Source organism: Hippocampus zosterae, chromosome 21 (assembly GCF_025434085.1).
Source record: "Hippocampus zosterae strain Florida chromosome 21, ASM2543408v3, whole genome shotgun sequence".
Taxonomy (NCBI): Eukaryota; Metazoa; Chordata; class Actinopteri; order Syngnathiformes; family Syngnathidae; genus Hippocampus; species Hippocampus zosterae.
The window spans coordinates 7,999,441-8,023,765 of record NC_067471.1 but is presented as its reverse complement, the minus strand read 5'-3'; the positions used below and the strand labels follow the sequence as shown (position 1 = coordinate 8,023,765).

Sequence of the window (24,325 nt, the reverse complement as noted above, 5' to 3'; positions counted from 1 at the left end):
TCCCAAAATGCACGCTTACTTTCTTTCCCGGCTGGCAGATTTTCCTCATTGCAAATTTTTTTTTTTTAAATAATAATAAAATAAGGCCAATTGGAGTTGATCTCCAGCAATTAAGTGTAACCGCGGCAGCCCTCCGCTCACATTTCCCGTCTGAAATTGATTTCTTGTCATAGATCAGAGAGCTCTTGTCATTTCGTTGCCAATCCTCAAACGCTTTCTAAGCGTCAGCCCTCTCGGTGGCCGAACCTCGGCGGATCTTTACCCCCCCCGGGCCCCTCAGACCCGTCGAGGGAGAAATCAAAAGGACTGTGATGATTCCCCGTTGGCAGCCGTCATTGTCTCGCTGATTTGGGATTGGTGCAGAGGTGAAATTTGAAGGGTAGCGCGTAAGGGGGGGGAGGATGGAGATCAAGCAAAGCAACCCCCCCACCCCCTTTTTTTTTAATCTTTATCCACCATTAACCCCGCTGCCCCAGTGTGTGGCTCAGATCAGGACCACTGGTCAATCCCCCATTCACCGCCACATGGAATATTTTAAAGTTAAGCTCCCTCCCTTGACAAAAAAAAAAAAAAAAAAAAAACTCTTACTCATCAAAGGTTGGCTCTCGCGTCTTTCCTTGGGATCTCCTGTCGCCTCATCTCGATGGTCCACATTTTTTTTTTTTTTTGGTCTGCAGACTTTGAGCTGAGAACTTCTGGAAGTTGCGCAACTTTCCCCTTGTGGGGATTGAATCAGGTTTCGGCGTCGGGGGTCGCGCGAGCAAATTGGAGCGAGAGTTGACGGGCCCCGTGACGGCCTGGTCGCGAGCTGATCCGGAGATTGAGGCCTGTCCTGTTTTTAAATGGGCCACATTATTTTCGTGTGTGGGGGGGGGGTGTGGAGGTGGGGGGGGATGCCTTTCGCCAACGGTGCAGTAAAACCAGATGTCAGCCATCAAACCGCCGTTTTAGAGAGTAATAGAAATTGATTGCAGATTTCCGACCACTCCACGTGAACATCTGTTTTTTTTTTGGGGGGGGGGTCGACATAGTCAACATAGCGTCTTACTGTACAGTATTTCCCTTGTTCGAAGTCTGCCACGGGTCATTTGAATGAAGAGCACCGAATAATATCCTCAACCAAGCGCCGGGTCTCCACTTTCACGTGTTATTCTTTCCACACAACTTAATTGGAGACGTTTTGCCCCCCCACCCCCCAAACCCCCGCCCCCAGCCCCAGATTATTGTGAAACTCAACCTGAGACAGGCGTGACATTAGATTGGCCTGACATTGGTTTGAACTCAGCATTTCAGGTGGGAAGAATTATGAGCGTCTCGGGGGTGGGGGGGCCCCCGGCCCGCCGATGGCGTCCCGACGAGTCGGTCGCACACAGTCGCGCATTCTTCTCCCAAGGTCTAAATGCTGATTGTCCTGACAGATTGAACTGCTGCGTTATCACCAAAGTGTCACGCCGCCTCATTTCTCAGCCCCTGCGCGCGCGCTCGGGCTTTATGTAAGCCCTTCACAGTTCAGTGTTCCAACGGCACGTCGCCGCGACCTCGAGTGAAATGTCGACTATTTTTACCTGCTGATGAGTTCCAGTTCAGACCCCCCCCCCCCCACCCCCTCCTTCCCTCTCCCAATGTATTGACTTGCTTACTGGAAGATCTTCCTTTATTCGCAGTAAGTACTGTACTGTACGTAATTTTTAAGTGTGATTCAAAGCACGCGCTCGCAGCCGCTGCAGGGTTTTTTTTTTTTTTTTTTTTTTTTTTTTTTTACTTTTTTTTTTTTACTCCGTAGGCAAGAGAGCCTAAATCCTTTGTTTGTAATGATCACGGCATCGCGGCTTGAGAAGGGATAAGCGCAAGCGCAGACTGTGCAATTACTTCCTGCTCAGACACAGAATGGCCATCAGTGTGTGGGTGTGTGTGTGTGTGTGTGTGCGCGTGTGTGTGTGTGTGTGTGTGTGTGTGTGTGTGTGTGTGTAAACACATAACACGCTTGATCCGGGTCATGGAGCTGACAGACAGTGGAATGTGAATGTGTGTATGTTGACAAACTCCACTGCACTCTGAATGGGGTTTGTGATTACTCCTCATCATGCTAGCTGCCCGGGCCCTGTCCATGCAAAGACCCCCCCAACCCCCCGTGCTGCTCCCCCCTCGCTTGCTCCCATCATTCTCACTTCTCCCTTACCTCTCTCTCCCCATTTCTCCATCTCTCACTGTAGTGCCTCTTGGGCAATCATGTGGTCACACTACCTGACTCCTTTGCTACTCAAGAGTGCAGTTGACAAAAACAGCCCCAGGCCCGTCATGTGGAAAAGATTCAGTCGGAACACTGCATATATTCTAGCCCCCCCCCCAACACCCCCCCCCTCCTCCTCGCCGCCCTCCCCCCTTTCAGCTCCTCACTTTCTCCCTGTGTAACCGATGCACGCGGGTGTTCCCTCCCGCCGCTCACCCGTGAAGCCGACTCGCCGGCCGCGGTGCGCCAAGCCGGCCCCCCGAAATCCTCCATCGCAACCAAAATCTGCCCCACGCGTTCTTGGGTTTTGTCAGTCCAGGCCGGCTACTCGCTGTCATGTAACCCAAAAGCATGGCGGTCAGTGAGAGCGCTTCTTCGCTTGTCAGTCAACTCGGCGGTCCCGCGCTGTCCATTCGCTCGCCAGCCTCCGTGTTTGTCGGGCGAAACATGCTCGGCGCTCCTCGGGGTGGAACCGCCCACCCCCATTTTATTTCACGTTGTCTTTCCCTCAGAACCCAATCAGCTGGTTTTACATGCATCCGCCGTTCACGTATGAAATCGATGGGAGCGAGCCCACCGTGATAGCTCTGGAATTTCACGACTTGAAATTTTTTTTTTTTTTTTTTTTTGAGCATGTCTCTGGAAAAGTCACACCGGCATTCAAGTGCCCCCCCCCCCCCCGACCCCGAGGACGAGGCACGCCAAGGCGACGCTGTTTATTTTGGACTTGGCCCTTTGCGCTAAAAGCCGCAAGTGTCTGCTAAAGTCTCCTCGCGGGTCTTTCTTTCTTCCAGCCTGCCATTCAGCAAGTCCTTTTGAAAAAAAAACACTTTTAATTGGGACCATTTTTGGGTGCGGAAAGACTTATTGGCCGGCGTATTGGTTCAATTCAAGAGCGTCCGGCTTTTGCGAGGGCGGCTTCGGCGGAATGATCCTTTTGGTGGCGAGTCGTAGATCCAAAGAAACGGCCGCTGATATTTTTCACCTGGCATTATGTGAAAGCGCCGCTTGGACCGGTGCAGTTAAGTGCTTCGGGTGACATGGTAATACCTTTTGCTTTGTGAGCGCTGATAAATACTCAAGTCCTTTTTTTCCCCCACTCGGCTGCTTCCCAATGTGTTTGGACAGCCTTTTTTTTTTGTCAAAAGAGGTCATTCAAAACTCCCCTCTGCCTTTTGTCCCATATTTTTTGCGGCGGTGATAGTTTTTTTTTTTTTTCTTCCTCCCGTCCATTTATTTGGTGAATAGTGTGCGGGTGAAAAAAAAGAAGAAGAGAGTGTTTTACATTATGGAAATGATGACATGGGTTTTCATCTCGCGCGTATTCACCCTGGCAGACGTTTGTGATACTTTGTTCCCCGTCCTCTCAATAGACTGAATCATCTTTTTTTTTTTTTTTTGAATGGAATGATGGTGTTTACCATCATTCATTGAAAAGGACCCCCCGCAAAAAAAAACCCCCACCTAATTTGTATCCCTTGTCTGTCTCAAAACACACTGAGTAGCAAAACCTCACAGGATTTTTTTGGATAATTCCAAGATGCGCCCCCCAAAAACGTATGTGTATGAATGCGGAAGACTCTTGGCTCGGAGAAATCATCGTTGCGTACTAAATGTGATTTTTTTTTTTTTTTTTTTTTTACCGCCAAGCTCGGAGAAATCATCGTTACGTATTAAATGTGATTTTTTTTTATTTTTTATCGTCAAACCCATGTACAAAATAATCCCCTGGGCTTTTAGATCGTTTTGCACAAAAAGATTGATTGGTGTTTTGGATGTTCAACACACCTTTAGTCAACGCGACAGAAGTCCCGCCCCCTTTTCCGTGTATTTACGGATCCGATGTTTTCATCGCGTCAGCAGATGCAAATATGTTCCAAAGTGAGATTTCTAGCTGAAAAAAATAAAATAAATAAAGCACGGAAGCCAAGATGTTTGTCTTGCTGCCCCCCCAGCCCCCTCCCCAGCACCCCCACCGAATTGTTTTCCCTTCAAAGTCTTGACAGCATTCGGGATGAGTGCCATAGCTGCTAACAATCATTAGTATGTTTTCACCATTGTGTCATGAGCTGTTATCCACCATCAATGCCCCCACCCCTCCTCCCAACTCCTCGCACGTCTCCTGTTTTCGTCGGCGAGCGAGAAATGAAAAACAAACGCGGCGACCCCCGGTGAACCTTCCTGACGCACAGTCAGTTAAATGGTTTGTCGGACGTTTAATTAGCGAGCGGCGTTATCGTGATTCATCTCATCATGAGACGTCTGATATTAAGTGAATTGGCTCCCCTGGGCCGCCGTATTTCACAGATCAATAGATTTGAGATGAAGCTTGAAGGTGGCGGCGGGCCGGGTGGCCACTTCCGACACTCGGACACCCCCCCCCCCTCCACCCCATTTGAAACGCACCATTCAATACGGGCGTAAATATCCTGAAATTTATTTGGATGGTGAAAGGGCGTGAAACAATAGGCAGGGTGAGGCACTTTGGGACACTTTGTTGCTCTGGGGAGGGGGGGGGGGGGGGGCATTTTTTGAAGGCATTCCGGAGATAGCTAATGCAGCGCGGACACCTCGGAGGCCCGCGAGCCAGCCGCTTGATATTGCCCCTCACCCCCAACGTGAATATGGTTGAGTGGCGATCGGGGGACTTGCTGCGCCACCGAGTCGCTATTCACCACAGCCGGGGCACCGCTCACCCCCCCCCCCCCCCAGTTAATTGTCCATTATCTGCCATTATCTGAGCTCTCTCCCCGGCCGGCTCCCGCCTTTCATTCCGTCCGACTCTTGACTCTCTCCATCAGCGCCGTCTCATTCACTGCAGGTGGTATCCAACGCTGTCGTTAGGCCCCGCCCACCGGAGTTCACATCATAATGTTTGCCTTTGTTCCTTCGCTTTATGACCATCGTGTGCCATCGAGTTAAAAAAAAAAAAGTGATGGATTTGCCAAAAGAGATCCACCCGTCTTAGTTTTTAAATTTAGCGGATTTCGGAGGGATGCTAGCAAATGTCACTTTTTGCCTCACTGAGGCCTTTTATGGTTGGAGATATTGAAAGTTTTGAGTCCGAAAGATTTTGGCTATCCTGAGTGTAAATCAAGTTGGAAGCCTAGCATGGAAGTCTTGGTCCGGTTGGCCATGCCAACCGCAAAGGCAATGCATCGCGGCGAACCCCCCCCTCCACCAGGGCGGGTATTACAGCGTTAAGCCCATCATAAATAAAAGCCGCGGCGCTCATAATTGAGGCTCCGGCGTGGAGAACCTCGGCTGGAGATGAGAAATGGAAATCTGTGTACTGGTAAATAGATAATCACACAAAGGTAATTGAGGTTTTCAAACCCCAATCTCCACTGCCAGCGTGAGCTCGTTTGCATGTTAATCACGCCGCTGATTTGCCTTCATCACAGGCCAGTCGCCGCGCTTTCCATAACCAGCTTTTAATTGCATTTAAAATGTCACAGAGGTGGAACACATGTAATTTAGCCAGGACTGTGTCCAGGACTAATGGATGCGGCGCAGGCGCAGGCGCTCCGCCGGCCGCCGCCGTCGTCGTCGTTCGAGGTCATCAAGCTGCCATTCGGAGCATCTCAAGGCAGTCGCGCGTTTCCAAACTCCCGTCGTCATTTATTTCCTTTGATTACCAGGTGTTCCTTGGCCAATAACGACGCAAACGATCCCCCCCCCCCCCCCCAACGTGACGAGGTGCACCTCCAGAGAAGGGAAACCTGCAAAACAGGCCTACTTAATTTTTCATCGAGGTGGACCACGAGGAGCAATAAACCGAGATCCCTCTTCCCCTTTTTTCCAGATGCCTTCTGCATCGCTGTATCTTACTTTCTCGGAGAGGGGGTGGGGGGAGAAAAAAAAAAGTTCTGCCGAGACGTACATGAAAGGAAGGAACTGTTGAAATGTTAATTTTACCATCTGCTGTTGAGGCCTGCTACCTAGTGCGTGCCCACCCCCCCACCTCCCCACCGCTCCCCCGCATTCCCCCCCCATGCCTGCTTTAATCCTTCAGTAGTTGTGTTGTGTTTCGTCAACGTGCTGCTTTTTGGGCCCTTTGAAGTCGCCGGCGAGCACGGCTGCAAAATGCAAGCCCCCCCCACCCCCCCATGTGCATCTCCATTTTTCCGGTGTCCGCTTGGGCTGTGCACTTGATGGGAATTTATTTTGGCTTCTCTCCATCATAAAAACAATATCATGGGGAAAAAGTTGCCGGAAAGCAAAACGAATGTGAATACGACTTGTGCTAATGCTAAAGCGGCTGTAAAATCCCATTGACATGCTAACGGGGAATTGGTAGCAAGCTCCCCCCAAGGTTTTCCGACGAAAATCCCAGAATCTGCCTGGGCGAATTTGTGTTTTTCCATCTCGCCGCTGACGGTTTTAAAGGTGGGAGAGCCCGGCGCCAAGTTCGAAGACGTTGCCAAATGGACGGATTCCATTGTGCGATTGGATTGTTTGGCAATTAGGCTGAGACATCCTGTGTGCCGAGTTGCTTAGCATTTTCCTTGGCCCGCAGCGGATTGTTTAGTCTGCTCTCATTGTGAGCCGTTTCTGAGCCGCAGTTGACGGTTGTTTGCATTGCGCCGGGTGGGGGGAAAATGTGAGAGGAGGCCGGTGCCTTTTCTCTATTTATTTATTTTCTCCCCCCGCCGTCCTTGGAGCTGGAATCTGATTTGTGTTCATGTTCCTCTCTTCTCGATGAACGTTTTTAAAGTGCGGCTGCTGAAATCTAGACTCTGTATGACCTCACCGCGCCGCCTGTGTTTCATTAATGACCGGCCCTGTGGTTTGGGGGGGGGGGTGGAAGGAATATTTTTCATATGACACCGCCTTGCATTAGTGTGGCGCGGCAGCTGCGCAACCACAAAATCATCCAATTTTGTGGCTTGGGAAGGTGTGAAAAGTTCAGCTCCCTTTAGCGAGCCTTGCATTTATCACGGCGAAACGCCGCGACGCTCACGGAGCGGAGGAAAGGAACGAGCAAAGAAAAAAAAAAATTGAAATAAAAAATAAAAACCTCGGTGAAGATGTTCGTCAAAGCCGACGCGCATCTGGCATCAAGAGGTAGTAGCCCGACTCCAGATTGATTGATTCCCCAGCCTTTTGTTGGGAGCGCCTCCCGTGAGCTGCGCATTGGTCGGGGGGTACATACGCGCGACCCCTCCCCTCATCTGTCAGCCAGACACGAGACTACTAGAAGTCTGTTCGGTACCTCGCCGGGTATTAAATATCCAAAAGGAAACTTCAGATTTGTCCCAAAACAAAGAGGCCTTGTGCCACCGCTGTTCTCCCCCCCGCCAACTCCGTTTGCTTCCAAAGCATCCCGGCAGCGCGCTCATAATTCACTGGGCAAAACAAATACGTCCGATGACTTCCAAAGGCCTCATTCCTTGCCGTTCATCATGCCGCATTCCAGCATTTCAAAGTAAAAGCGTCGGCGACTCCGAAAGGAGATTAGCTAGCGCTAGCGCTTTTTCTTGCTTTCTGTCTGGTGGGCAGCAAACGGGTACTTTTAAGTCAAGTCAAGCCAACAGTATTTCTCGAGCACTTTCAAACAGCCATCGCTGCATACAAAGTGCTGTACGTGGAGCGACATGCACAATAAACAGTGAGACGAATCGGTAATAAAGGCGGTAGAAAGCACCAAGCAATAAAATCAAGAACAAATCTAAGTCATGCTGAGTCGAACGCCAAAGAAAGTCGCCGGAAAACATCCCCTTTTTTTTTTTTTTTGCCATCTGTCTTCCTGTATTCACGGCAAAACGGGGCTTTGATGGGGGCAGGTGGGGGCGTGGGGGCAGGGCGGTTTTCGGGGGGGAGAAAGTTAACGACGTTGCCATATAGCTCGTAACTTCTTGAAGTTGTTTCCTGCGAGCGGAGCTGCGTGCCGTCATGGGCATTTATTAACGTTTGAGTGGTTTCTCATGAAAGATGTGCAGTTTTTTTTGGGGGGGGGGGGGGTTGGTGGAAAGCAATCGTGTTGACAGAAAATTTCAGAGGGTTTGGAAGTCTCCAAATGAAGCGTGATGAGTTCAAAGTTCCCTTTTTTCTGGCTTAAAAAAATAATAATAAAATGCACAAAAAAAATGTTGATATATAAACCAAAAAACGCTGCAGGAACTTGTTTTATTTTTGCTTAAATTTTTTTTTCTAACATGCACATGCCAAAAAAACTTTTTTTTTTTTTTAAATATCGCAATTTGCAAGCTTCCTTTGCGTCTGTGGCTTTTGAACAGTCGCAACCTTTCGATTGGCCGCAATCGCCGGCAGCCTTAAACGTTTTGATAAATTGTACATTTGGTCCTATTTTCAAAGTCCTCAGCGATTGCTTTCTGGCCACTCGGCGCATTGAACGCGGACGGCTCTTAAAGGTGGTGAGTAGCTCTGATAAGTGGCTCAATCTTTGTTGCAAAGCTTTTATTTTTTATTTTTGATTTTTTTTTTTAACGGAAGGTTTAATAAATAGCCACTGTAAAATGAATTATAATGTATTCCCTCCGATTGAAAATTCTCTTGAATCCAACGTGAGTAGTGTTGTGGCCCTCCCGCCATTTTTAGGAATACAAATCAACTGCTTGAATTTGAGCAGGGGGGACTTTGGTGGTAAATACCCCCCCCCACCTCCAAACGCTAAATGGAATCGCGGCGAGGCACTTTTTTCAAAGTTGCGACATTTTTCCGTCCGCAAGCCTTTATTTGAGCCTCATTGAAAAGCGATTTTGGGCTTCTCAATCCTTTCAGCCGCTCCACTTTTGGCGAGGCCCTTTTCAGCTAACCGAGGCGCATCGGCAAAGTGAAACTTTCGCTTAACTTGTTGCCGAAATAGTTTTCTCGTTTTCCGGGAGGAAAATTGCGGCCGACAATTGTATCGGGGGAATCTCGCCTGAAGGAGAAATTGCCACTTGCGTACTTGTCTTTGACCAAAGCGAAGCCCCCTCGCCCGCTCCAAGGGGGCGGCGCGGTTGGGGGGGGGGGAAACATGCTGTTTAGGAAGATATAAAGGAGTAATTTTATTACTCGCTCCGCGTCTCCTCAGAAGCCATTTCATTTCTCCTTTCAGCCTGCGCGCAAGCCTTTATTTGATCTCATATTCCAGAGTAGGACTGATTCAAACGCGCTCGCGGGCCGTTTATTTTCTTTTTCGGAAAATACATTTCGACTCAGGGTAGAAGTGTGGCGCAAGCGGGGGTCGGGGTGGGCCTGGGGGTCCGTGGAAGGGGGGTTGTCTGTGACGTTGAATGGATTGCAGCCAGTTTGTCTGTGTTATCCTGCTGGAAATTTTGGCTCAGATGGCGACACCTCGCCCTGAAAACGGGAAGCTTATGCCACAAAAAAGTCAAAGATTAAGCCCGCAAGTGCTTTTACTTTTTATTTTGGGGCTTTTTGTGACTTTTTTCTTGTTTGTTTTTAAATAACTGGGCTCGCTTCCATGTGGTGGATTACCCCCAGATGTAAATTAGGTTTGAATTAGCTGCGGTCGTAGCGAAGTCGGCGTTTAAAACAACCGAATAATCAGTTGATTCTTCTTCGGGATATTTTTCATTTTTATGAATGAATCCAAGCGCCGTCTGGTTTTGACACACTGTCAGCAAAAGCATCCCCCCCCCTGCACCCCCCCTTGCAAAAATTGGCCGCGGCAACTCTGCCAGTTGGTTATTTAGTAGCTGTTGATTTGCGAACATCATTTTAAGGCCTCGCGCGTGGATTTAATTACCTGCCAGCCAAACGGCCGACACCTTGTTTTTAGCCACGCCTTCCGCATCCAATAGGTGGCACTAAAGCGACGGCAATGATGTCATCGCTATTTTTAAATTTTTCGTTCTCCGGCTGTAACGTAGACCCCGAATTCAAGTCAAAGGAGTCTTCTCCCCCGGAGCTGTTGATATTCAGTCTCTCAGGGATGTCCTGTCGGGCGGCGAGCCAAAGTCGCAATTGGAAGTCACGTGCGGCGGCTTCGAGGGGGGAGAGCGGCAACGCTTCTCCTCAGATAATCACCCCGTTTCCTTTCCAAAAGAATCCAGAGCGCTTGGCTTGGCTTTGGTCATTCGCTAAACAACAAAATCCTGCACCCGCGCGTTCTCTGGCTTTGTTGCTCCCCCCCCCCCCCCCCACTGCCATGACATGCATATGCAAATAAATTTGGATGGACGCTGTCATTATCAGCCACTTAATAGGCATTTCATTAGGGGATTTTCTGAATAGGGCAAAGCAAGTTGCCATGGATACGTCGCCGCTTTAAGGAGAGTAAATTAAAACGGCGCAGCCTGCCGAGCACTTATATAATCATGGCTCCTTAATGGTCTGTGCTCTCTGGCCATGAGCGATGTATCGTGTGATCAACAGCGGCCGGGACTTCAATAGCGCCACCCCCTCATTATGCATTATTTGGTTGGGGGGGGACTAAGTGGCCCCTGGATTTTATTTGGCTCGGGACTAAGTGGCCCCTGAATTGTGCTTTGTGCAACATTCGGGTGACAATAAACGAACATGGCTGATGGGTGCGTCGTTTTTCTGGGGTGGTGGTGGTGGTGGTGGGGGGGGTTGTGTCCGTCTTTGGACGCATTTTGCTGTCACTATGTGCAAGTTGCCAAGGAGCTGTTGAGCATATTTGAACAGACCACTTCAACAATTTTTTTTTCGATCTGAGGGCGGAGACAAATCGGAAAAAACACCCCGTACCCCGTACCCCCACCCCCGCCTTCACCTCCCGCCACACCCTCTGAGTCTTGTTGACTCCGTGCTATTTTCTTTGTGTATGACAGAATTTGTTTGTATTATAATGATAGAATTGTACGTCAAAGTGATTAGTAAGTAAGAATTCGAACTAAATAAACAGTTTAAATATGAATTGATGGTTCATTTGGCTTTTAGCCATTTGAGCAAAACATTTATGCATAATAAATCCGATTTTGTTCATTGTGATACCGATTCATTTATTGCTTGTATTAAAAAATACAGAAGAGTTAAAAAAGAAATAGAATCGCAAAAGAAATTGTAATGGCAATGTCGAGAGCAGGGGGGTAATCATAGTTGATTGTACTTAGTTCGCTCCGGTTGCAAGTGAACCAACAGCACCCCTGCTGGTTCCAAGCAAGTACTGCGCTCCATTTTCTGTCCATTGGGAAAGGAAGTTGCAATGGATGGGAGAGGCATCATCGCAGTGCTGTTGCTCTTGGCGGGCTTTGTAGCCAGCTGCTGCCAAGAGACACCCCCCCACCACCCCACGCCCCTCCTCCCTGTACCCACTTATACATGTCTGCACCCGCCACTGCCATGCATTGCCCCCCCCCCCTTTTTTTTTTGTAACTGTCTTTCTCCTCTCTCGACTCGGCTGCCACCACATCAAGCCGCTGGTGGGCCTGTTTGTCTCTGTTGACCTTGGCAGCAGCAAAGAGCCGGGAGACGAGACAAAGGGAATAAATAACTGCAGGGAGGAGGCACAATTGTCACAGATCTGTAGACATCGGCCTGGCATTCCCCGAGTGAAGTCGGCGTCTCTCAGGCCAAGGGGCCTCTTGTTTGCCTTTTGCAAGGAGGCGCTTGGGGTGGATTCATTTCAAAGTGGCTGGAGGAGCCCCCAAATCCAGAATATCCAGATGGAGAAATTGCCGGCATAAATGTGCATGCTTAGGGAAATTACAATCGCTGTTTCACACTTTTTGATGTGTTTCCATTTCACACTAAATTGTTTTGCATTTAGCCTCAGAGGGCCCCCCCCTTTTTTTTTTTTTTTGTTGGCCTCGTAATCATGATATCAGGGGCTGAAAAAATCCGCTGCAGCGGGGCCCGTTAAATCACGCCAGCCCAGCGCTCAGAGCTGCGAGTTCAAGTGGTCTTTACCCCCCATGCGTCGGGGGGCCGCGTCTTGCCAGAAATAAATCTGTCATGGTTGCCTTGGGGGTGGGGGGGGGTTGGGCGAGGGGGCCTGTTTTTCACAACAGTTCTGTTGTCATTTTGGAATCGGATGGGACGATGTGCGGCTTTGCGTACGCTTGTGAAAAATGAAATCTCTCGGTGAACCGGTGGCAGATGGACCATCTTTTCTGCATCTGCTGCGTGCAGACTGTGGGGGGCTTTGTACTCGTCTCTCTTGGGGGAGACCCGGGCTTTTTTTTCCTTTTCCAGTCGAGTCCCATCTATCAGAAAAACACACACACACACACACATCCGTGGCATGCAAGAGGGAGAAGGAGAGAGACGGGAGGAGAGTGAGTGTGAATTCCCCAATAAATGACAACGCAAATAACATTGAGCCCAAACGTTGCATCGTTTTGTTTATTCCAAGCGTGAGTGACACCCCCACCCTGGCCCGAACTCGTCCGCGCTATCATTTGTTTCAGTGAATTCGCTTTTTGAAGACTATCTGTAACCCGTCATCGGACTTCGGATGTTTCGGAAGTGACAGTACGTTCATTGTGTGTGTGTGTGTGGGGGGGGGGGGGGGGGCAGGGGGGGGTCAAAGCACGAAAGCGCCTTCCGATATACCCCCGCTCCATCCCGCCCCCTTGTCCCAAACGTACACATTTCCTCTGCCAACTCCCGTCACCCCCCGCCCCACCACCTTACCCGCACCCTCCTCTCTCCACCTCCCCCCTCGCACCCCCGCGCCGCACGATCAAGCCGCTGCTTTTTGTGTACTATTGGTCCTCGGGCGTCAAAACAATCCGGCGGGGGCTGCCTGACTTGTTTTAATTAGGCAGCACTCAATCGGCAAGTGTCTCTCCGACGTGACCGGGCGGAGGTGCTGCGCGCTCTCCACTCGTACTGTAAAAACATCTCCGGTGATGCTCCTCACGCCGCGTCTCAACTAGTTTCCACCACTTTTGATTATTGCTACTCTTTTCCCGGTGGCGTTTTTTTTTTTTTTTTTTTTTTTAATCCCTCAACCCTCCTCCCTCTCCGCTTCATTTTTGATGCTTCCAGGCATCCGCGCGTCAACAAATGTTTCCCTAGCTGGGGGAGTGGATTTCTCTGGCACTCCGGTCTTAAAAAGGTAAGGTCACAACCTCGAATATCTTTCTGGCGCTCGCGTGTGATCTTGCGCAGGATGCATCGCAGCGAGCGGCGCTTTGCGCTCGCCAAGATGTCAGTCGCCGGAGCTCGGCTTGGCTAATTGTTTCCAGCAGGCACGGCTCCAGGATTTTTTTTTTTGCCTCTCTCTCGCGGGGCGAAAGGGTAGGGGTGGGGTTGGGGGGGGTTGACCGATCGATAGCAAGACCGAGTAAATCACCTTTCGATATATTTTAGAATATCAAATAAAATGCGTGAATGCCCCCCACCCCCCCCCTACGACCCCATCCCCATTTTTTTTCCAGGACAGTCCTTCGCTCATTCCCTTTCTTTGCATTCACGCACGACATGCAAGAGAATAAAGACAAGACGTACCTCGGTGAGCAAACAAAAGCAGTTTTTTTGGGAGGGGAGCCGAAGGGGGATGCGGGCGGGGGGTCGTCCTCGGCTCCAGCCGGCTTTTGGAGAGGCGAGCTGCGTGCCCGCTCCGCCTGCCGATGCGGATGCGTGTGTGCGCGGTCTGCGTTTGGTCCCCGCAGTGAGAGAGTGCGCGATTAGAGCGAGGAGTCGGCTCGGCGAAAGGGGGGAGAGCCGCACTCCGACCCACAGACGCACACTTTGGATTGAGTTGCAATCAAAACAACAACAACAACCAAAAAAAAAAAAGGCTTTTTTCATCATCAATCAGTCTTGAAGTTGCAGTCATACAGGAAGTGATCTGTTTGGCCATATTGTGAATCTGATTTAATTCATCAGCGATGTGCTTCATAATAATAATAATAGTAATAATAATAATAGTAAAAAAAATAATAAAAATCATCATCATAATAAAAAATGATGCTCTCATTATTTCTAAGTGAGATGAACGAAAGAAGCCAGTGTCATAATTTTCCATTTGACACACACACACGCACATCCACTCAGTCACACACTTGTCCCCCCCCCAGTCCAGCATCATGTCCACACTGGGTTGGTGGGCCTGGTTGGTAATTGCCCCACTGACAACTGGAAATGATGGAATGATTGCCAGGAGAGGTCTGGCTCTGGTTCTGTTATTTTTTTTTTTCACTTCCTTAATGGGGCAATGGTGATTTGCATGAATGGCATATTGTTGGTGAGGTGGCGAGAGAAGAGAGAGAGAGAGAGAGAGAGAGAGAGAGGGGGAGGAGGAGTAGGGGCGGGGGCTGATTTGCGGTGGGTGGGTGGGTGGTTGTGCGAGGTGGAGGAGGGGGTTTGTGCGCTTTGGAACTGGCTTGTTTATGATGCCCCCCCCCCCACAAACCCCCCGCAACCCCCCACCCCCCCATAAACACCGGCTGGAGTGATGACACAGATAGTGTTGCCTCTCCACACACGCGGTGACACCGCTCGACTTCTTGCTTTTGAGCCCTCGGCGGCGGAGGCGAGACCTCTGCTCTCCTCACTTTGAAAGGTAAAAAAAAAAAATGAAGAGTCACGCATCCATCCGTCTGTCCGTCCATCCATTCATCCATCCATCCCTCACCGGCGCAGCCACCCGTCACTCCGCTGTCATCCGCCATCAACTTCATTTTATTGCTCTCTTGACTGCTGGCTGTGGAACTTTGCACTGCTGCTTAATTAGTTCTGATGAATTGCTTGTGTGTGTGTGTGTGTGTGGCGACTTTATAATTGTGCTAATTTCTGCTGCTGAAGGGGCGGGAGTGGTGGTGGGGCGTTGTAGAGGGGGGGGGGGGGTGGTCACTTCCAGATGTGTTGCCTGCTACTTTTAATCCAACAAGACGCCACAAGACAATTAAAGGGCGCGCGCGTGCAGCGTGTGCACGCGCTCCCCCCCCCCTCCCCACACACACACACTGAGACAGATGTGTGTTTAGTGAGGACAAAGAAAATAAGCCAACTCTTGAGGAGCAGATGTTTCGTCTGAAGAGGTCACAAGACCGATCACGGGCACAGCGCTAATTATTGTTATCAAAGACAAGTGTTGGATAATTTGTTGACTTAAATATTGATGAGGGCGAGCGCAGGCACGCGATCGGGCTGCTGCGGGCGCGCGGTTAACATTTCATTGCGCTTTTGTGCAGGAATGCGAAAAGGGGGGGGGGGGGCTCCTCTTCATAATTTAATACCCTAATGCATAATGAGCTGTGTGATTAGTTCACGAGGAGAATTGGCCAAAGTCTATTTTGAAGGCAGATAATTTACATTGTTCTCCAGAGTCTCGCCTGTAATAGCTTCTGCCCGCGCAATAAAATTAAATGCTACACATTTGGAGTCCCAAATCCCCCTGGCGAGATTCACTTTTCGGCCTCCTCCCTGCCCGCGTTCATTTGTCCCAAAATATATGTCGGCGACGATTTAACTGGAGCACGTGTTTACCTCCGTGTTTTATTTAGCGCGCACGCCGGGCCAATTAACGGCGTTCATTAGCCGAGCTGCCTTATTTGTTTTGAAAGTTGAGCCAATCACTTTGTTATGCTAATTGTGATGTAATTTAATTTGAGTTGCCGTAATGATGATGCCGCTATTATCCACATAAATGATGCAGTTAAGCGGCGCGGGCCTCATTTGCATGAGCTTGTTGAAACGGGGCGGGAGGAATGTTTGGGGATGGGGGGGGGGGGGGCTGAAAGGAATCGGCTCTCGCATCGGTCCCGTTTTTTTTTTTTTTTTTTTTCCGCCTCTGCTCACTCTTCTGGCTGCTTATTGACAGTTGAAAGAAAATGGAAAAATATAAACGGCTTGATCCTACTTTGAATCAGTTAAGTGGATTGTGTCTCTGCCGCTGCATGTTTTTTTTTATTTGTATTTTTTTGGGGGGGGGAGCCAAAAAAATCAATTTCTTAATCCCGACAGGAGCAGGGGGCGACGCGTCTCCCCTGAGCGGTTCTAAAGTCCCCAGCTGAGCATGAAAGAAGTGTGACTAAGCCAATGTTAAGTCGAGGAATGCCCGTGTCCTATTTGGATGTGACTTTTCGCCTTGAAAATAAAAAAATAAATAAAAACAACCCCCGCCCTCCCCCAATAGACCCTCATGCCCAGCCCCCCCCCTTTTTATGCCCCTAATTGCTGACATAAATCTTATCTGCTATGAATGAGGAGTGTTGCGGCGTTGTCGAGCGCAATCTTCACCCTTATTTACCAATTCATTAAGATCTATCGATGCAGGACTGCTGAGGGGCAATGACGACATCAATCAGAGGCGGGGGGGGGGGGCACACAATGGCCCTAATCGAGCAGAAATGACCGGAAATGTCACGATGAGAGATGTCCCCCGCCGCCGCCGCACGCGTCCGACCGGGCCGATCTGCAAAGTAGCGGCGAGCCTTCTTCGTCTCCTTCGTTAACTCGTTTTGCACTCCTGCGTAAAAATCCGTCCCATCTTCGAGCGTCTCCGGTGGAATACTTCCAAGCGTGCGGGACGTTTTAAATGGAAGCGGTCGGCTCTCTCTCCTCTAGTCTTGGTAAAGATGATTGGACCAGACAGTGAGGGCCCCCCCCCTTCCTACCCCCCTTTTTATAGGTCAATTAGCCCTGATTAGGTGGGCCGAGTTAATTAATGCAATTGGCAAATATGCAAATGAGAGCTGACTGATGGGCTTTCGTCACTTGTCTCGCTCGCCCCCACTACGGCGGCGGTGGCAGGGCTGTCTGTAAATGATACGGGACGACCTCTTTGCCATAGTAAAGTGAAGGCGTTTTCTTTTTAATCCATTGCTTTCCCGCTATGATTTTTTTTTTTGGGGGGGGGACAGTAATTGGATCGCAATATATATATATATATAATATTTTTATATGTATTATAGAATACATCAGTCTTATACATTTAATTTCTAAGGAGACATTGTGTTCATGACACACTTCCCGATATGCTTTTCTTCCCACAACACACACACTCGCACACACACACACGTCGGCAGTCCATTCATGGGCACTGTGGCAAAGAAAATCGTCCTTTCATCTTATTCCGTCTCATCTCCTTATTGTAAATAGAAGAGAATTAAGTTGGGAGCGCTCTTGAGTGAACGCGTGCTATCACGCCGCTACAATTTATTGCCAGGCCAAATGAAGAATTGAAACACGACGGCGGGTTTTTGTCGACGCCGGGCTCATTGGACGGCAGATAAGCGCGTTCGATTCTTTTGGCTTTGAATAATGTTAATCCCGGCAAAAAAAGTCCATTATTCATCTTCATCCCATTTCATTTGGCCCCTGTTTCAGATTTTGTAAATATGATTTCCTCACGACCCCCACCTCACATTCTTTTTTTTTTTTTTTTCACTGTCAATCTAAAGCACTTTTGAAATTCTGAGAGGGGCGAAACCATTACCATACACAGGTTTCTCAGAGGTAGTCATTAATGCTCTTTTATGGTGGCCTTGTAGTGCCAAAAAGGAAGCTTTTAAGGCACGGCAGCCTGGTGTGCCTGACTTAATCTGGGGGTTTGTCGCTTTGCCACGGCAGCTTCAAACTGCTGCCGGAGTCCCCTTGTAAAAAAAAAAAAAAAAAAAAAAAAAAGCCCAAATGTGAGCCTACAAAGGATCAGGATGTAGGATTTGTTCAAGGCATCAATTCACATCTTTTTTTTTCGGGGGCCTTTTTGATTTGTACATTTAATACATCATTGCTACTAGATTTCAGCCCCCCCCTCACACTGCTCATATGTGGCATTTTGATTTATTAGCCAATCTAAAGTATTGAATCTAGATGCCTTTTGCCCTTGCCCGACTTTATTTGGTATGCGTCGTAACTTATGGCAATGATGAATTCATTTCACTCAAGCACACAATGTGCGCTTATTTGAAATGGTAACCGTATCTCCACTTGATGAGCGCGCCGTGAGGAGCCATCAGAGTGCGAAATGTAATTTCTGTTATATTTCTTATGATTTTTTTTTTTGGGGGGGGGGAGGGAAGAAATATCCCGTCGACCACCTGGAATGAGAAGCGATAAGAAACGAACGTCTGGGATGACATTTTTTTACCGTGCATACCAAACGAGGCTTCCGGATAGACACCCGAGACGGTGAACTGAACCCGTGTCAGGCTTGTTGTGTATTAACGCCGGCATATAATGTGTGTGTGTGTGTGTGTTTCACCAGTCGACGGCAGACAGCCGCGCGCGGCCGCTCGATGGATGGCCGGTGTCATGGTGTGTGTTTACCGCACGCGATAGAGCGGCTGACAGGCCAGGTAATGAGGCTACATTAAGGGCTTTTAGAGCTCGCAAACAAAGATGGAGGAGCGCTTCTTTCAGCTTGAACCAGAGGCGCTGAATACGCCGACGACGACATGTGCGTGCGTATCGTGTCGTTTCTTTGGAAGGAGGGGGGGAGTGGAATCTGTGTGTCTCTCCATCTCTGACTGAGTTAAGTTGGGTAAATTCTGCCGGTGTGTCGCCATTTAAGCATCAAGGCACAGGTTGACTTTTGGAGATGCTTTTGACCCACCGCCATCGTCGGGTCAAGGGTGCAGAATGACGTGTGTGAAATATTTCACACACCCTCCTGCGTGTGTGTGTGTGTGTGTGTTGCAGGCCGGCCCTGCCCGGTCATCATTGCAGCTTGGCTGTGTTTCTAATTGACACTTTAATTGGCGGTTTTGAATGCCGCCTTTTAGGTGGCTAATTAATTTCTTTTGCCGCTGTCATTAAGGTTAAAGCAGCATCTGATCTCGGCGAATACACTTTGCATACATCTGCATTGTCATTATGCGGCAGTTTTTTTTTTTGAGGGGGGGGGTGTTTTTAGTATTTCTGGCTCTTGTTTCTTTGTCTCAGTTTTCTAGTGGTCCAAAAAAGAAAGGGGATGGAGGGGAGGAGGGGGTATCTGAGATGCAGGCTCCATTAGAATGTTCATAAAATGGCAGTAAAGGCAATCAGACAGTCTTTCTCTGAATATTTTAAACATCGGCCATGTAAAATTTATGCCTAATTTGAATACTTATTAGCCGGCTGATCTCGACTGCAGCCTTGAGTTTCTTAGTCCGGGATTCAGCTTTGGATTGGATGTCACATTGTGCAAGTCTTGAACACCCCTCCCACAACTCCTGACTGCCGCCACCTCCCCCCCCCCCCCCTCTCTATACCCCCCCCCCCCCTCCATTGCATCCTCCTCGCCGTGTTAAACAGGGGCCTGTTTGTTCACAAGCGGGCCTCTTCCCTGTTTGCTTGTGTCCCAGGCAGCTGTCGCCCTGCTCCGTGTAACAGCTCAGTCCTGTTTGTTCTTTTCCGCCCGGATCCTGTTTATCCTTTCCGTGGACATCCTTTAAGACCTGTCCTCTATCAGCCTCTCGTCAAACACACACACACACACACGAAAGGACATTTGCACAGCGCCATTAAAAGAGATTTTTTTTTTTTTTTTTTACTGGGCCAGAGAAGATGGTGGCACAAGCCTTTTGGCAGCACTCGCTCGTCCTTTGTTTGCTTTCATCAGCGGCTCGATTCCACTTTCCACTTTGATGTTGGAACTCAAGAGAATGAAAATATGCCAGGGCTTCGATTAATGAGAATAATGACTTCTTTAGCCGCGCGTATATTTATTTACAGTGAGAGTGTTGAGTGGTGTCCTCTTTGCCCCTGCGAATGTAGTGAGCGGTAAATGCAAAGGGGGGGAGTGGGGATGGGGGTGGGGGTGGGGTGATAAAACATTTATTACGAGAGAGAGAAAGAGGGAGAAAGGAGCTAATATGCATAATTTATGCTGTTTTAGCACAATCATTAATGATAGTGGTGATAAATTCATTTCCCCTTTTCGTTCTTTTGCTCGCTGCTTTTCAAATGGATGCGGAGCGAATTCATTCCGGATCTCTTCTGGGTGTTTTTTTTTTCTTTTTCTCCTTTTTCAAAATGTGTCGAGACCTCTTTTTATTTGTGTTCTTTGGTGAGTTTTGACGACGGAAAGATTTGGGCTAATATTTGGCAAAAGTATGGCGATGCTTTGGCCACGCCTCTTCCTCTTCTTCCTCCTCCTCCGCGCTGCCAAAATGGTGATGAGCTTTTTTGCGTCCTTCCACCGCTTGGGTCCTGCGCATGCCACACTCACGAAAATAATAAGAATAATAATCCTGCAGGGTCAAGATGCAAACAATATTTTCGGAGTGCTTGTCGTAAAGATGATAGCAAGAAATGACGCCCGTTTTAATGGTGCCGTAATTGTCCCCGGCGCACGTGTTTGCGCTTGATTTCCACCGATGATTCTCTTTTATATGAATGCAACTTCTTCAATCTTTAATTTATGCCGGGGTTTATAAACCATGTTGAGTTGCCCCCCCCCCCCCCCCCCCACACTCCTTTGTCAAATAGGACCAGGACGTGGCTCTCTTTGTACTGCTTCATTTCCACAATGAATGCATAATTGCGCCTCCTGCATCCCACCTCCTCCCCCTCTTCTTTAAATGCTTAATTTGCAGAGGGAGCTGTAAGGATAATGGCTGCATTAAAAAAAAAAAAAAAACTATATAGGATGGAAGAAAAAAAATGAGAGAGGGGTGGAAGGGTAGAATTGTAAGAAGAAGAAGAGCCCTAACCGGTGCCTCTTCATCACTTCTAGGTTTTAAATCATGATGATGCGGGAGTCGGCCGCCACAGAGACAATAAGCAACAGTTCAATGAGTCAAAATGGAATGAGCGCCCTAAGCAGCAGCCAATTAGAGGCTGGCGGTAGAGATGGCAGATCAAGCGCTGGTGACACCAGCGGCAGCCGAGTAAGCACAGTCGAGCTGCTGCGTCTAGCGACAACAGCAGGTAAGTTGTGTTGCTCACCCCCCCTCAGACCCCCGTACCCCCACTACTCCTCCTCCTCCAGCTAGCTCGAATCACCCCACTCGCTCGCTCGCTTGGCTTTTTACCCCCATCGCGCTCCTCTTCTCTTTTCGGACTTTTGCGTTCGTTTGAATGGGATTCTCGAGCCGGTTGAGAGTTTTTTGCTTTTCGGAAGGTGTCGGGAGGGGGGGGGGGGGGGGTGTTGGAGCGAGCCGCCGTGTGTGTGCGCGCGGGTGTCGGAGTGGCGCTGGGGAGGCTCGCGCGGGTGCGCCGTAGGTAGCGCAGCGTCCACTAGAGGGCCTCCTGCCTCGGCACGACCTCAAGAGAGACGCCAATGTCTGTATGTGTGTGTCATCTAATGACTTATATGTCATTCTCCGACGCTTCTGAATCGTGCCTCGTCGTCCGGCCGAGCGGTGCGCGTTTCGGGCTGTTTTTGAAAGTCGGGCGCCAGCGGAGTAAAAGAGTCAAGTGGCCCTTGTGTCTCTTCATGGTGAATGATGGCTTTGACAGTTTGCCAAAAGAGCAGCGGAGTTGCGGGGAGGAGGGGTGTGGGGTTGTGGGGGGGTTCGAAGGGGCAACGCCTGGGGTTTTGTCGTGGCGTGTCCTCTTTTGGTTTGCTGGTCATTTTCAGACAAGTTGGGTGTAAATATGTGTGCGCGGGGTTGTTGGAAGCAGCTGAAGCCCCACGGTGGGTGTGTGTTTGCAGGGTGGTGGGGGGGTCACTCTAGCAAAATGAAGCATGTCCCGCAGCAGGCTCCCCCCCCCCCCCTCTCCCACCCGTGACATACCCCTCACCCATTCCTCCGTGGCCCGCTTCTGCAATCGGCGGCCACAAGCCGCCATTTATCACCGCGCCGCCACTCTTTGGGGTCCACGCACCCGATTGGGGGTCAAGCAAACTTCTCGTAACAAAAGGACACCGATGGCTTTAAATGTCTAGTTAAGTCTCAGCGATGGACTACGAGCTTGTTCCGGTGTGTGCGTGTGACAGTGAGAAAAAGAAAAGAAGTGGGGGGGGGGGGGGAGAGAAAAACAGGCCAGGCCTTCTTCCGAGCCAGAAAGAGACACATTGAAATGAGCAGTCCGGCTAACAGGTCTCTGAGGCTTTTTAAAAATCTTCACACACACGCGCTCGGCACCAACGAGGTCAGCGCTCCAGACAAAAGACGGAGGCGTCTCTGCGCATTTGCTCGCATTCTTGCACGCTGCTTCGTCGCAAGGACTGCACTTGAGAGTGAATGACGTTGAAGGTTTTGCCAGGAAAGGAAAAAAAAAACAAAAAAACAAAAAACAACTATTTGAAAGGAAGGCTGTTGCTCTAATTTTTGCTCCGAGATTTGCCGTGACATTGAGTGGTCGGTGGGCATAGGAAGCCGCAGTCTCTCATCACGCTGCTGGAGGGATGATTAATAATAAGCGCTGATGAATTCGACCCCTCCCCTTGTCCCTCTGGGTTGCGCCATTACCTAGCAGCTTTCCCAAATACCACCTGCAGCTATAATTAGAAAAGCGGCACATCTTCAGGTCTCTCGCATGAGATTGGACCAAACGCCTCGTAGGACACGAAGATCAGCGACTTGGAATATTTTGCCTTTCAACCCCCCCCCCCTCCCCCCCCACCACCAAACAATTGTATCCGCTAGGAAACGGTGCTTGCAAGTCAGGTGCAGCCAAAATTAGACAAATCCACTCGGTACAGTGCAGTCAAACCTTTTCCAAAAAAAAAAAAAAAATGCAAAAAAAATTAAAAATCTAGCTATACTCTACTCATAAAAAATAATTCTAAATAAATCAAGCCTACCGACCGACGAAAAATAATTTTTTAAAAAATTATTATTTATTTATATTATTATTATTAATTAATTAATTATAATTTTAATTTTGTAATTGTGGCCTTTGCCATGTGAAAATGACATTCTACGACATTAAAATAAATACTCGGTTGAGTTAATGTCGAGCGAATCTGAAAAGCGCCGTTCAAGATGCAGCGCGAGTGTGGAATTTTCAATTCAATATTCGTTTGATCTCAGCCGGTGGCGGAGTCCACTCGTCGAGTCAACTTTGTGGTTGATAACAACAACGGCAACAACAAAAACTCTCGTCTATGGATCCGGATATTAAACGGCCGTGTCCGCAATCAAATTTCGCCGCCGCTAATTTTCTCCCGGGGGTTTCACCACCCGCCCTTCCTTAAAAGGTTGCCTAAATAGAGCTAATTTGATTTCAGATCAGCGATTAGATTCCTACTTTATCTGATTGCAATTTGCCACAGCCGGCTGCGGAAATGCATCGGCGCAAATGATGAATGTTGCTCGGCACTAATTGCCCCGTTCTTGTGATCACCGTGAAAGCAAAAAAAAAAAAAATTAATCAATAAAATAAAAAAGCAATAATGTAATCCCGACCTCGGGGTCGATTCATCATTGACCGTGCGCCGCGTCGCGGTATGAATATGCGGGCATTGATCTCGGAATTTGGATATGGAGATGATGAGGCTCTTAGATGATTACCTTTGTAATCAGGATGGATGAGCCGATCCGGGATCGGGGGGAGTATTGCCCCCCCCCCCCCCCCCCCCCTGCCCCTCCCCTCCTCGGAATGCTCGGCACTTATTGATATTCACAGCTCAATGTAGGCCCCTGGCCTATATTGCGGTCAGCCGTTTGAGCCGAAGGGCCTACTTAACAGCCGGCCCACCGCCGACCAGACTTGTTTACCTTTCACCCGTAAATTCAAAGTCCAACTCTTGACACAATTTTTTTTTTTTATCTGTTCTGCAAAAAATAAAAAATGCTGATATGCATTGTTTCACGATTGTCACAAATACGCCTCAAGCTTCTTCCCCTTTCTGCCCTTCACCTGCCTTTCTTTCTCTTTTTAGCGCGCACACACACACACACACACACGCACGCGCACAAGATGCAAATCTGTGCTTTGCCCTTGAGCATAATTTAAAGGCCTAATCACCCAGACCGTCCCCCCCCCCCCTTTGGATGCGAAAAGGAAAGGAAAGGCATGGCGGGGACGGGCTGGCGTCTCATTTGCACCCTTACACAAAGAAGCTCATTAGGTTTATCTTTAAGGCCCGAGATTGCCTCACTCCGCTGTGTAAATAAGACGGCGTTGGCCCCCGGCTCGGGTGCATCAATCAGCTCTCATGGGGGGGGGGCAGGAGAAAGAGCGCCACCTGAAATATGTTCCGTTTCATAAACGCCTACGCTGAAAAGGCAAGTGGCGTACGTCTTTGTAGAATTATCGCCCCGCTCGCTGAGAGGACACTTTGGGTGTCCGACTTATTTACAATGAGGGGGGGGAGGGGGCATCCTTCTTTCTCTT

The 24,325-nt window shown here is 49.1% G+C and overlaps 1 protein-coding gene and 1 long non-coding RNA gene across 2 annotated transcripts in view; both read left to right on the top strand.

Annotated features, from left to right (window-relative positions):
- foxp2 (forkhead box P2) overlaps positions 1–24,325 on the top strand; it is a 58,378-nt gene that overhangs the window by 310 nt on the left and 33,743 nt on the right.
- LOC127593705 (uncharacterized) overlaps positions 1,724–24,325 on the top strand; it is a 120,398-nt gene continuing 97,796 nt past the window's right edge. The window contains exon 1 of the long non-coding RNA XR_007960474.1: positions 1,724–1,779. This is a non-coding gene — a long non-coding RNA (uncharacterized LOC127593705). The remainder of the gene's footprint in view (positions 1,780–24,325) is intronic.